Here is a 15,323-nt window from a genome sequence, read left to right as displayed (position 1 = left end):
ATAAGTCCAAGGGCTCACACATAACACTTAAGGTCGCCCAGGGAAAGGTAAGGGTGGGCAGGTGAATGGGTAAAGGGGGAAGGTAAATAAAGGGGCGAGGTAATAGGTGATAGGGTTAAGGTAAGGGTGGTTGAAGGGAGGAAGGTAAAGGAGTGGTAGTAGTAGTAGTAGTAGTAGTAGTAGTAGTAGTAGTAGTAGTTGTAGTAGTAGTAGTAGTAGTAGTAGTAGTAGCCATTGTTGTTATGGTCTTGTTTTTTGTATTTTTTGAGCTAGAATTGTTATTGAAATTTTTGTTATTACTGTTGTTATTGTTATCACTGCATTATCAAAAGCATTTATCAATCCATCCATTCACTCAACATTTCTTTCTTTCCTTCATTTCTTTCTTACATTTCTTTCTTTTTATCTTTTCTTCCTTTGTCTCTCTTTCTTTCCTTCCTTCCGTCCTTCCTTCATTCCTTCCTTCCTTCAACAAGAGCAAAAACAACAGGCAAATTAAAACAGGTCAGGAGGTAAGGTAAGTTAGGGCAAGGTATATCAGGTAAAAACATAGGTAAAGTGTGTGATAGGTAAGGGAAGGGAAAGGAGGGGAGAGAGATGGGTAACAGGTGTGTGGTAGGTGAGAGGGAGAGGTGCCAGGTAAGGGGGGAGGGGGAGGGGGTAAGGGGTGGGTGTCACTAATATTTAGGCACCCTCTGCTTTCCTTGTCTCTCTCCTTTGTTTGATGAGTGCGCGTGAAACGGTTACTAAACGTATTGACTTAAAGAAGACCTAACACCCTGCTCTCTCTCTCTCTCTCTCTCTCTCTCTCTCTCTCTCTCTCTCTCTCTCTCTCTCTCTCTCTCTCTCTCTCTCTCTCTCTCTCTCTCTCTCTCTCTCTCTCTCATTTTTCTCTCATTTTACTCGTTTGTTTAGATTATTGCAGTAGTTTATATTTCTCTCTCTCTCTCTCTCTCTCTCTCTCTCTCTCTCTCTCTCTCTCTCTCTCTCTCTCTCTCTCTCTCTCTCTCTCTCTCTCTCTCTCTCTCTCTCTCTCATTTTTCTCTCATTTTACTCGTTTGTTTAGATTATTGCAGTAGTTTATATTTCTCTCTCTCTCTCTCTCTCTCTCTCTCTCTCTCTCTCTCTCATTTTCTCCGGACCCTCAATCATCCTCTCTCTTTGTTCGAATTCTTTTTATCTCCAAGTTTTCTCTCTCTCCCTCCCTCCTCTCCCCTCCCTTCCCTTCCCTTCTCTCCCTCCCTCCCTCCCGGCAAGGTAATTAAGGGTATCATTAGCAGGTAATAATACACCTGTACAAGTGTGACCGTGATTTACTGGGCAGTGATTAATGGACCTTTAAATTCTCTCCCTCCCTCCCTCCCTTCCTCCCTTCCTCTCTCCTTTCCTCTGTTCTTTCCTTTCTCTTATTTTTCCTTTTCGTTTTTCATCTTTCGTTCCTTAATTTAAAACACTATTACTGACGTTCTTCTTTTATCTGTATCTCATAATAATAACAGTAGTAGTAGTAGTAGTAGTAGTAGTAGTAGTAGTAGTAGTAGTAGTAGTAGTAGTAGTAGTAGTAGTAGTAGTAGTAGTAGTAGTAGTAGTAGTAGTAGTAGTAGTAGTAGTAGTAGTAGTAGTAGTAGTAGTAGTAATAATAATAATAATAATAATAATAATAATAATAATAATAATAATAATAAAAATAATAATAATAATAATAATAATAATAATAATAATAATAATAATAATAATAATAATAATAATAATAATAGCCTAGCTTACTCGAGAGAAATATATATGAAAAAATAGTTTATATAGCCTAGTATACGTGTAAGATCACAAACGCAAAATAAATAAACAAATAAATATAATAAACAATAAAATAACAAAAATCTAAAAATAGAAAAGAACTTATATATTAAGCTATTATCTAATTGAGTAATAGGCTAATAATAAATAAGGAAATACAAAAGAATGCGAGAAAAATGACTATTGAATATGTTGCACCAAGACACTCATATTCACGAAAGCAATAAAAGAAAGAAAGAAGAAAAATAAGAAGAAAGAAAGAAGGAAAAATGAGAAAAATGTTTGACTAGAAAATATGTTGATCCTTGACAGTCACATTTACGAAAGCACATCAATAAATAAATAAATAATAGAAAAGAAAGACGAAAAGAAAGAAAAGATAAAAAAAGAAAGAAGTATGTGAGAAAATGAGTACTAATGAATATGTTGCATCTGGACACTCATATTCACAAAAGCACATCAGTAAATAAAAGAAAAGAAAAAGAAAGAAGAAAAGAAAGAAAGTGAAAGAAGGATGTGAGAAAATGAGTACTAATGAATATGTTGCATCTGGACACTCATATTCACAAAAGCACATCAGTAAATAAAATAAAAGAAAAAGAAAGAAGAAAAGAAAGAAAGAATGAAAGAAGGATGCGAGAAAATGTGCGAGAATTCAGCTTCCCAGACAGAGCCATAAATCCGAGGAATATATCACAGGAAGAAGCCGAGTGTTAAAAAAAAATAGTACATTCATAGTTTTAATTAAGGAAAATTATATAACATTTTCAAAAGACGGAACACTGCGAGCCTGACTCACTCCTCTTAACACACGATTAGGTAAGAAATTAAAGGTAAGAAATTAAAGGTAAGGACAATTAGGTAAGAAATTAAAGGTAAGAAATTAAAGGTAAGGACAATTAGGTAAGAAATTAAAGGTAAGGACAATTAGGTAAGAAATTAAAGGTAAGAAATTAAAGGTAAGGACAATTAGGTAAGAAATTAAAGGTAAGGACAATTAGGTAAGAAATTAAAGGTAAGAACAATTAGGTAAGAAATTAAGAGTAAGAAATTGAAGGTAAGAACAATTAGCCAGTAAACACTCCACAAACAACAAATAAACAAGTAAACAAAGAGAAATAAACAAAAACACGACGAACAACAATAGAGAGGAAAAACACACGAGAAAAAAACAGGAAATTAAAAAAAAATACGAGAAAAAAAATTGGACACACAAAACATTAAAACCTCAAGTAAGCACCCTACCGGCCTTCTCAGACAACAAGTAAACAAATAAACAACGATAAACAAACAAAAACACACCACAAACAACAACAAAGTCAAAACACACTGGAAAAACACCAAAAAACAAACAAAAAAAAGAAAAAAACAAACTTCCTCCAAACCCCATGATGGCAACTTCTGAGGCAACGGCGGTCAGGTATAAGGTCTCACATTTTTGCTGTTTTCTCCTCCATTTTCCGTCTCATTAATATTTCCCGGGTACTCACCGATGCCTGGGTCCTTCCGCCACGTTGTCCTCGCCGCCCGTCTCCCTGCACAGCCGCGGCGCCGAGAAATTAACGTTTAAATAAGCACAAGTTTAAACCACATTCACCTTCTCCTTCCTCCCTCTTGATGACGTCACACACCCGGGTCTTTAAACTATCGTACTCAGCATATCGTATTTTCCGGTTCCTGACCCTTAACTATTGCCCTAAAACATGAGGAATTAACTATTTTAACTATAATTATAAATGAATGTTGTTATTGGGGCCCAGAAGACAGTTTTGGGCTCGGAAATTGATATATAAGAGGCTGGGTACGACATTCTGGCAACGCTGCACGATCTGGGCCTCCAAGCTGTTATGATACCTATTGTTTTTGCATAATTTCTTTGTTGTTTTCTCGTTTGTTTGGTGTTTTTTAGGTGATTTTGAGTGTTTTTCATTGATTTGTTTTGTGTTTGTTAGTTTTTGTTAATGGTGGCGTGGATTTGTGAGTGGTTTTGCGATTGTTTTGTTTTCTCACTAATTTTCTTGTTTTTCTCATTTATTTCTCGTTTTTTTTAGTTGATTTTCCGTGTTTTTTTTTTATTTGTTTTGTGTTGTTATTTTTTTTGTTCAAAGTGATGTGGAGTTATGAATTTTTTTTTTGAGATAGTTATTCTTTTGTTTTCTCTTTATTTCTACATTTCCTCCTTTATTCTTCTTCCTTAGTGTTTATTTGTGTCTTTATATATGAGTTTTGATATATAAGGATGTGTTTATATGCGTAGTTTTGCTCTATCTAATGTATATTCTTTTTATTGTCGATATTTTGAAACGATAGTAGGCTACTCTCTCTCTCTCTCTCTCTCTCATGTTTTATCTTATTTCTTTCTCTTCCTTTCTATTTTCTTCTTTCTTTTTGTCCAATTCATCTTTTTTTTCTTGTTTCCTGCTTTCCAATCACTCTCTCTCTCTCTCTCTCTCTCTCTCTCTCTCTCTCTCTCTCTCTCTCTCTCTTCCTTCCTTCTTTCTTTTTTTCTTTCCTTCCATTCTCTCTCTCTCTCTCTCTCTCTCTCTCTCTCTCTCTCTCTCTCTCTCTCTCTCTCTCTCTGCTTCCTTCCTTCGTTCTTTCTTTCATTTTCTCTCTTTCCTTTCTTTCTCTCTCTCTCTCTCTCTCTCTCTCTCTCTCTCTCTCTCTCTCTCTCTCTCTCTCTAATTTCGCTTGGGTTTACATGTTTGTCTGTCAACAGGTTTCTCTGGTCACCTTAATTTACCTGTATTTACCTAGCCTAATATACTTACCTGTAGCCTAAACTTTTTTTTTTTTCTGTCTGGTTATGTCTCGTAGCTCAGTGTTCTCTTCTCTCTCTCTCTCTCTCTCTCTCTCTCTCTCTCTCTCTCTCTCTCTCTCTCTTCGTTTCTCTCGTTCATTCCTTGTTTTTTTCTTGTTTTTCTTTCTTTCTTTCTTTTCCTTCCTTTTTTTCTCTTCTTTCCTTCTCGATTTCTTTCTCTCTCTCATTCTTTCTCTTCTTCCTTCCTTCTGTTTTTTTTTCTCTTTTTCTTTCTTTTCTCTCTTCTTTCCTTCTCTCTTTCTTCCTCTCCTTCCTTCCTTCTTTTTTTTATTTATTTCTTTTCCTTTTTTCTCTTCTCTCCTTCTCTCTTTCTTTCTTTCTTTTTCTCCCTCATTCTTTCTTTCCTTCCTTCCTCCTTTTTTATTTATTTCTTTTCCTTTTTTCTCTTCTCTCCTTCTCTCTTTCTTTCTTTCTCTCCCTCATTCTTTCTTTCCTTACTTCCTCCTTTCCTTCATTTCTTTCTTACATCTTTTTCTTTCTTTCTTTCTTTTTGTTTCTCTTTCCTTCCATTCTTCCTTCCTTCCTTCTTTCTTTCTTTCATTAATTTTCTTTTCATTTTAATTCTTCTTTCATAAAAAAAACAGACGAAGTAAAAAAAAACAAGGAAAACCTGGAATAATAAAACTCACTATTAACATTTCGTACAAACACTTTATTATTATTATTATTATTATCATTATCATTATTATTATTGTTATCATTATTATTATTACACGTTTTAAGTAAATCCATTAGGGGATAGGGGAGTGTATGTATGTATGTATGTATGTATGTATGTATGTATAAAGCGGTCACGATATGTACAGAAAAATGTATACAATGTCTTTTAATATCATCGTTATCTATATCATTGTTTTCTCGCACGGCACCACATTAGTAAATACATTAACTAATACAAAAGAGAGATATGTAGGTAGGCAGGGCAGTAATAAAGGGGTATATCAAGTAGAGTAATAACTATGTACATTTTGACTTCGTTTCCTTGTATTTTGATCTACGTTATATGGTTCTAAAATATAATAAAGAAAAATAGTCGGATCCAGCCTTTGCCCGAACTTGCGACCATTAGCTACGACTGGTCACACGCAAACAGACCGTATTTTTAGTCAGCCAATCATGCTTCTCCTTTTCCCTCGCTAGTAAGGATTTAAACAACGTCTTTCCAAATCATGTTCAGTAGTGTTTCTCTCGTATTCCCGTGCAAACAATGACTTTCGCTTATAAACAGATTCATATCGAGTAGAATTAAATAATTTTCTCGTGTATTTCATTGTAAACAGTTGATTTTTTTTAACCTATCAATTTCTATATAATCCTTTTCTACAAACAGACCGTATTTTTAGTCAACAAATTATGCTTCATCTTTTTCCTCGCTAGTAAGGATTTAAACAACGTCTTTCCAAATCATGTTCAGTAGTGTTTCTCTCGTATTCCCGTGCAAACAATGACTTTCACTTATAAACAGATTCATATCGAGTAGAATTAAATCATTTTCTCGTGTATTTCATTGTAAACAGTTTATTTTTTTATCTATCAGTTTCTATATAATCCTTTTCTACAAACAGACCGTATTTTTAGTCAACAAATTATGCTTCATCTTTTTCCTCGCTAGTAAGAATTTAAACAACATCTCTCCAAATCATGTTCAGTAATGTTGAAGGGTATCAGGACACCTCTCCTCCCGAAATTGACCTCTCTTTCGGCCACCTCTTTGGATTCTTTTTGGGAGCAGCGAGTTTTTTTATTGTTTACCTTTTTTTGTGCCCTTGAGCTGTCTCCTTTGTTGTAAAAAAAATGTTTCTCTCGTATTCTAGTGCAAACAACGACTTTCGCTTATAAACAGATTCATATCGATTAGAATTAAATCATTTTCACGTGTATTTCATTGTAAACAGTTTATTTTTTTATCTATCAATTTCTATATAATCCTTTTCTACAAACAGACCGTATTTTTAGTCACCCAATCATGCTTCATCTTTTCCCTCGCTAATATGAATGTAAACAATGTCTCTCCAAATCATGTTCAGTAATGTTTCTCTCGTATTCCCGTGCAAACAATGACTTTCGAGTGTAAGCAGATTCATATCGAGTAGAATTAAAACATTTTCTCGTGTATTTCATTGTAAACAGTTGATTTTTTACCTATTAATTTCTATATAATCCTTTTTTCTGTTCACACGTAAAATAATTCTGATAAAAGTATTTCATTTTTCTTCACACACTCATAGAATAAACAATCAATATTTTATAGTAGAATTAAATCATTTTCTCGTGTATTTCATTTTAAACAGTTGATTTTTTACCTATTAATTTCTATATAATCCTTTTTTCTGTTCACATGTAAAATAATTCGGATAAAAGCATTTCATTTTTCTTCACACACTCATAGAATAAACAATCAATATTTTATAGTAGAATTAAATAATTTTCCCGTGTATTTCATTATAAACAGTTGATTTTTTTTTTACCTAGCAATTTCTATCTAATCGTTTTCCGTTCACATGTAAAATAATTCTGATAAAAGTATTTCATTTTTCTTCAGACACTCATAGAATCAACAATCAATATTTCCTTCGTGGCATTCCTTGAAGTAAACAATTTCTACCTAGTCAACCTCTATCTAACCCTTCCCTGTTCGTATGTAAACAATCTCCTCGTAAAATACCGTCCATCTCGCTGCAAACAGACTCATGGAATAAATACAATAAGCTTTTTCGTCTTTTTCGTTAGGTCGTCCCTTTAAACATCTTTTTTATACTCAATCAGACTCTATCAACCCTCCCTGTTCGTAAATAAACATCCTCTTCCTGAAACACCTTCCCCTTTCCTGCAAACAAAGTGATAAACAGTCATGGACAACCCACACCCAGCGAGAGAGCAAACATTCATCCTCACTCATTTTTTTCTGGCATGCAAACAAAACCTTCGTCCTCGGCCATCAGCTGTTCCAGTGTAAACAAATCAATGACGCAATGCTCTTATCAGCTGTTCCTGTGTAAACAAACCCTAGAGTAGCCACACACAGCCCAGCTTCTTATATGTAAACAATCTTCCTCACAATCCCAGACACCCTTGAAATCATCTGCTCGCATGTAAACAACCGCCTAGCCAATGACGCAACACTCAGACATCAGCTGATCGTGTATAAACAAACCCCACTAGAGTTTACAAGGCCAAGCAGACAGGTGCTGGTTTACGTTGAACACCTGTGGATATATTAAAACGAACTACAGACTACGTTTTAATTAATGAACTGACTGACTGACTGACTGACTTAGCTTTTTACGTTCATAGAGAAAAAGATAATCAGATTTGTTTATGTGTTATGTTATGCTAATGATATGTTGTTATGTATGTATGTATGTATGTAGTTATGTATATATGTATGTATAAGACCAATAGTTATAAAAATTAAGGGAAGATAATATATCGGCTATACCTTGTTGCCTCATCGATATTATTATTATTATTATTATTATTATTATTATTATTATTATTATTATTATGATCTATTAGTATCGGTATTTGAAATTGAATCTTATGCATTACTAATTATAAGGATCACACTTTGGTAGAAGAGTATGGTGGTGGTGGTGGTGGTGGTGATGGGGTGGTGATGGTGGTGGTGAAGGGGGTGGAGGGGGGGGTGGAAATGTGGAGCGTATGGTGAGAGAGGTGATAGTGGTTATGGTGATGGTGGGAGCAGAAACAGTGACCATGGTGCAAGGAGACAAAAATATGGTGACAGGTAAAAAAAAGAAGCCACAGATATTCAGGTATGGTGATATGAGTATGGTGCAATGGTGAAGGGTATGGTGACACGGTAAGGGAAGGAAGATATGGTGCCCTAAAACAGTCCTGGTGCCTTGTATAACACTATGGTACCCCGAGGAGAAAAAAAGGTGCCTGGGTATGGTGGTATGGTGTCAGATATGGTGGTATGGTGTCGTGTGGTAAAGTATGGTGCCGATGTGTCAAGTGTGTATGGTGATAAGGGAGTGTGAAGGGTATGGTGTTATATGTAATTCTGGGGTGCGTGTGCTTAGATATGGTGCTGTAGGTATGGTGAAGTATGGTGAAGAGTCAAATATCCCTGGTTATAGATATGGTGTTTTGGGTATGGTGTCGATATGGTGCTGTGTGATATGGTGCGTGGAGTGGTATAGAAGAATGTGGTATTGTTTTGATGGCTATGGTGAGATATGGTGAAGAGTTAAATGTCCCTGGTTATAGATATGGTGTTGTTGGGTATGGTGTCGGTATGGTGTATGGTGCTGTGTGATATGGTGCGTGGAGTGGTATAGAAGAATGTGGTATTGTTTTGGTGGCTATGGTGAGGTATGGTGTCGTGAGGTGTATAAGAGTATGTGATGTTTTCTGTATAGTGTCGTGTGGTGATGTTAAATTAGACAACTGTATATTATGATGTTTTGGGGCAATGTATGGTGTAAAATGGCGTGTTATGGTGTTTTATGGTGTAGTATAGTGTATCGTGGTTCGTTCTAGTGAATCTTGCCGTTTTATACTGTGCATTATGATCTGTAATAGCTCGTTATGGTGTGGTATGGTGTATTATGGTGCGTTATGGTGTGTGGTATGGTGTGTGGTATGGTGTGTGTGTTATGGTGTGGTATGATTTGTTATTGCGTGTTATGGTGTTCTATAGTGTGTGATATGGTGTGTGTTATGGTGTGTGGTATGGTGTGTGGTATGGTGTCTGATATGGTGTGTGATATGGTGTGGCTATGTATGGTATGGTGTGGTATGATTTGTTATTGCGTGTGTTATGATGTGGTATAGTGTGTGTTATGGTGTGTGGTATGGTGTGTGTTATGGTGTATGCTATGGTCTATGGTATGGTGTGTGTGTTATGGTGTGTGTTATGGTGTATGCTATGGTCTATGGTATGGTGTGTGTGTTATGGTGTGTGTTATGGTGTATGCTATGGTCTATGGTATGGTGTGTGTTATGGTGTATGCTATGGTCTATGGTATGGTGTGTGTTATGGTGTATGCTATGGTCTATGGTATGGTGTGTGTGTTATGGTGTGTGTTATGGTGTATGCTATGGTCTATGGTATGGTGTGTGTTATGGTGTGTGTTATGGTGTATGCTATGGTCTATGGTATGGTGTGTGTGTTATGGTGTGTGGTATGGTGTATGCTATGGTCTATGGTATGGTGTGTGTGTTATGGTGTGTGGTTTAGTGTGTTATGGTGTGTTATGGTGAGTGGTATAGTGTGTTATGGTGTGGAATGTGCGTGTTATGGTGTGTGTGGTATGGTGTCATGGTGTGTGTCATGGTGTGCGGGGCGTCTCAACACTTACTAAAAAAAACACCGAACATAAAGTAACAAACAACACACACACACAGCCCTGCCCTGCCCTGGCCTGACCCAACACAACAACACACGACGCACGACACAGGAGGCGGCGAGGGGGGGGACCCAAAACGTGTAAAAACAGATGACGCAACACTCCACCAACACACATCATTAGTATTACCGTGACTATAATTCCCCACAACAAGAGTCCGGGCTGATCCTTCCCCTTGTGTACCTGTGTGACGCGACGGTGGACAGGTGAGGTGAGGTGAGGCTGGGTGACCTTACTTTAAACCTGGTCTTAATTAGTGACCTTTTAACACTCCATGGACAGGTAAAGAGGGTTGAGTTTAGCATCTTGATATATATGAGTTTTTGTTTGTATCTTGATATATATGAGTTTTTGTTTGTATCTTGATATATATGAGTTTTTGTTTGTATCTTGATATATATGAGTTTTTGTTTGTATCTTGATATATATGAGTTTTTGTTTGTATCTTGATATATATGAGTTTTTGTTTATTAACTTTTTGACCTTTCTGATTGTTTTTTTCTTATCTGATCTTTTTCTGCCTTCTGACCTTGACTAGTGACCTTTCAACACCCATGGACAAGTAAGAAGGGGTGAGTTTAACAACCTGATACATATGACAGGCTTATTTTGCAACCTTTTGACCTTTCTGACATTTTCTATCTTTTCCTAACCTTATCTCACCGTAAGTACTGCTTTACTGACCTTTTCTGACTTTTTCTGACCCTGACACGATAAAGGTAATCTAATTAACACATTTTACGTCCATATTATTCAAACAGGTAAGACCCTTTATTAGTTCACCTTTACGACTTAATCAACACACCTGACACAAGAGAGGTCCTTTAATTAACCTATAATCTTCACCTATTCATACAGATGAGAAAATAAATTTATTCACCTTTCCCAACTAACACACCTGGCGTAAACAGGTTCATTAATACCCCTTGATTAATTATGCAGGTAAAGTCAATCAACAAGTACTTTAACATCTTTCTCTGCAGGTAACATTAACACACCTGACAATTTCAATATTATTTTGCGCCTGTATCTACCTGTCTATAGAGGTACCACTCATTAGTTAACAGAGCTTTTCCAGGTTAACTGATACTGAGATTCACCTTCACCTGGTCACTTTCACTTTCGTTTTCACCCACTAATCACATTTCATTTACCTGTTCACCTCTTTACTCATTCACCTTCTCCTTACCTGTTCACATTCATTAATAGAGTTCCCATTTCCGATCACTTTCATTTCCCTTTTCTCACCTCTACCTGTCCATTAGCACCTCATTAGCACCTTCATTTTAATCAGTTTTTCACTTTCAATTAGTCATTTTCACTTTCCCGTTCCTATTCACCTTCCTATTATTTTTTAACATCACCTTTTACCATGTTCAGCAATCCAACCTTACATTTATTTTCACTCTTCATTTTCACCTGTTCACTTTCACCTAATTATCATCACCTGTCTATCATTACCTTCACTTTCCCTCTTCGTCTACACCTGTCAACTTTCACCTCATTATCTTCATCTGTCATTCACCTTCACTTTCACTCATCTTCACCTGTCCACTTTTACCTAATCGTCTTCACCTGTCTATCATCACCTTCACTTTCCCTCTCCATCTTCACCTCCATCCTCTCACCTGTCCACCTCGTCACACCTGGTCACGGGGGACAGCCAGGATCATTAACAGGTAATCATCACCTGGATTCTGACCGCAGGTGTGTTCCACGTGTGAGCATAAGTCTGGGGGAAGTACAACACTGTGTAAAACGTTAATTAAGAAAGGGAGTGGATGGGTGGAGTGGGGTGGATGTGGAGTGGATGTGGAGTGAACAGTGAAAGGAATGAGTATGGATTAGGAATAGAATAGTGTGTGGAATGAACAATTGTAGTGGAGTGATTGTGGGAGGATGTGTGGAGTGGATGGAGTAAACAGCTGAGGCGGGAGTGGAATGACATAGAATGCAGGTGATTATAGGTGGAGAGAGTGGAATAAAAGAGAGTGGAGTAGGATGGGAGTGAGTGAAAGAGGTGGGAGTGTGAGGGATGGAGGTGAAAAAGTGGAATGTGGAGTGAGTAGTTCAAAAGGGAGTGGACGGGGGAGAGTGGGAGTGGATGTGGAGTAGATAAGGTGGAGTGAGTATTAGAAAAGGATGAAAAAAGAAAGGAATATAGACATGAAGGTAAAGGAAGGTGAAATAACAGGTGAAAGGTGTAATTAGAAGGTGAAATACAGGTAACGAGAAAAACGAAGCAAAACAAAACACTCATTCACTCAACAATAAACTCTCGACTCCCCACACTTCGTTGTTCTTTTGTTTTCATGAAGGTATTTATCATTAGTATTTGTTATCATTGTTTCCCTTATAGAAAAAAAACCCGCCATTATGCATTCGAGTGAGCTAAAAACATAAGGGAATTCGAAACCCTATGAACACGATACCCAGCTCCCGTTTTCTTTTATAGACGAATGAAAGGGAGACTCGAACATACACTAAAGATACACAATAAACACACAACGAAGAAATGTATATGGACAGCAACACGACGATAAAAAAGGGAATAAGAAGGAAATGAAAAGAAGACAAGACGAAAACAGTAAATTGCAATGATTATGAAAGAAAGAAGAGAAATAAAAAGAAAGAAAAAGAAAAGAAGGAAGAGAAGATGGAGAAATAAGAAAGAAAGAAAGAGAGAAAAAAGAAGAAAAGGACAAAAAGCAACAGAAAAATCAACCTAATTAGAGAAGAAACTAAAAAAAAATAGAAGAAAACGTACGAGGAAAATAAATATACGGGTAAACTTTCCCAGAATTCACATTAGTCTGTTTTTTACGATAATGAAGGAAAGAAGGAAAAAAAGACAGAGACACAGAATAAAGAAGAAAAGGGACACAAGCCATAACCTAATAGGAGTGAAGAAAAAAAAAAAGAAGGAAATGAAGTATATGGTAAAATGTCTTCAAAATTCACATAACTCATTTTTTTCCTCTCACAAATTCTACTTTCATTGATTTAAAAAGACATACAAAGAAGATGCAACTATGATAAAGAAAGAAGGAAAGAAAAAAGAAAAGAGAGAACAATAGCAGATAAGAAATAAAAGAAAACAGAAGGGAGAGAAGAAGAGAAGAAAATAAACAAACATTCACCAAAAAAAATATATATAAAGAACCACAATACATTTTAAAAGCAACATTACTCTTCTTTTTTCTTGCACGTATTTCATTTTCACTATTTTAAGAAGGAGGAAGAGGAGGGGGAGGAGATGAGAGGGAAATATGGATGAAGGAGAGCGGATGAGTGAGAGGATGAGTGAGAGGAATAGATGGATGAGAGAGGCAATGAGTAGATGGGTGCGAAGGGTGAATAAGAGAGAGTAGGTGAGTAAAGATGGGTGAGAGAAAAGAAAATGGATGAGAATGAGAGACTGGGTGAAGATGGGTGAAGGAAACCAAGTGGATGAGAAAGGCAGTTTGTGGGTGAAAGCGGAAGATGAGAGAAATGGATGAGATGGGTGAATGAGAGCAAGTGGGTAGAGAGTGGATGGGGGGATGAGAAAGGGAGAGATGGATGAGTGGAACGGGGTAAGTGAGATGGGTGAAGGAGTCGTTGGGTGAGTGTGAGACGACGTGTGGGTGAAGAGGGAAGATGGGTGGGTGAGAGGTGGTAAGTGAAGATGGATGAGACGGGAAGAAATGGGTGAGGGGAAGTAGCTGGCTGGGTGAGACATGAGTGGGTGAAAGGGGGAGATGGGTGAAGCAAGGCGGGTGGGTGATAGACTATGTTCAACCATCCGTACCCTGTCATCCAGTTCGTACCCTCAAAAAAAAAAAAAAAGGAAATGCGTTTAGACAATGGCCCGTATCCTCATTCGCTTTTGAGTCACATATCACCAGGCTCCTAAGACCACTAAAGCCTTAACTATCTCTAGCTCATAACACTACCCATGGTATTAACAGAACTTCTACTAAAGCCTTGTCAAACTATCACCAGGCTCATAACACTACCCATGGCAATATTAACAGAACTTCTACTAAAGCCTTGTCAAACTATCACTAGGCTCATAACACTACCCATGGCAATACTAACAGAACTTCTACTAAAGCCTTGTCAAACTATCACCAGGCTCATAACACTACCCATGGCAATATTAACAGAACTTCTACTAAAGCCTTGTCAAACTATCACTAGGCTCATAACACTACCCATGGCAATACTAACAGAACTTCTACTAAAGCCTTGTCAAACTACCACCAGGCTCATAACACTACCCATGGCAATATTAACAGAACTTCTACTAAAGCCTTGTCAAACTATCACTAGGCTCATAACACTACCCATGGCAATACTAACACAACCTCTACCAAAGCCTTGTCAAACTATCACCAGGCTCATAACACTACCCATGGCAATACTAACACAACCTCTACCAAAGCCTTGTCAAACTATCACTAGGCTCATAACACTACCCATGGCAATACTAACACAACCTCTACCAAAGCCTTGTCAAACTATCACTAGGCTCATAACACTACCCATGGCAATACTAACACAACCTCTACCAAAGCCTTGTCAAAATATCACTAGGCTCATAACACAACCTCTACCAAAGCCTTGTCAAACTATCACTAGGCTCATAACACTACCCATGGCAATACTAACACAACCTCTACCAAAGCCTTGTCAAACTATCACTAGGCTCATAAAACTACCCATGGCAATACTAACACAACCTCTACCAAAGCCTTGTCAAACTATCACTAGGCTCATATAACTATCCATGGCAATACTAACACAACCTCTACCAAAGCCTTGTCAAACTATCACCAGGCTCATAAAACTACCCATGAATATACTAATACAACAACCTCTACCAAAGCCTTGTCAAACTATCACCAGGCTCATAAAACTACCCATGGAATTAAACACAACCTCTACCAAAGCCTTGTCAAACTATCACCAGGCTCATAAAACTACCCATGAATATACTAATACAACAACCTCTACCAAAGCCTTGTCAAACTATCACCAGGCTCATAAAACTACCCATGGAAATAAACACAACCTCTACCAAAGCCTTGTCAAACTATCACTAGGCTCATAACATTAACCATGGCAATACTAACACAACCTCTACCAAAGCCTTATTGAATGTGGGTAGCTATGTAAGACAAGAAATGATTGAGAATAAAAGCCTAAGAAATTGTTTAAATACTCAAATCATCAAAATAAGATCCATAGACTTAATATATACACAATTTTTCATTAGTTTAACCTCTTCTTGTTATTTCTGGTCCATTTTCTTTGTTATCTAATTTGTGGTCCTTGGAAATAGTTGTTCT

The 15,323-nt window shown here is 37.0% G+C and overlaps 1 long non-coding RNA gene across 1 annotated transcript; it reads left to right on the top strand.

The window, feature by feature from the left end:
• The first annotated feature begins 8,551 nt into the window (after window positions 1-8,551).
• On the top strand, window positions 8,552-12,030 carry LOC127009996 (uncharacterized). The gene is made up of 2 exons (XR_007762720.1): window positions 8,552-8,685; window positions 8,816-12,030. It is a non-coding gene; the product is annotated as an uncharacterized LOC127009996 (long non-coding RNA).
• Window positions 12,031-15,323: the final 3,293 nt, after the last annotated feature.

Source organism: Eriocheir sinensis, chromosome 42, assembly GCF_024679095.1.
Source record: "Eriocheir sinensis breed Jianghai 21 chromosome 42, ASM2467909v1, whole genome shotgun sequence".
Taxonomy (NCBI): Eukaryota; Metazoa; Arthropoda; class Malacostraca; order Decapoda; family Varunidae; genus Eriocheir; species Eriocheir sinensis.
The sequence above is the reverse complement of the archived record's forward strand: the minus strand, read 5'-3'. Positions and strand labels throughout refer to the sequence as shown.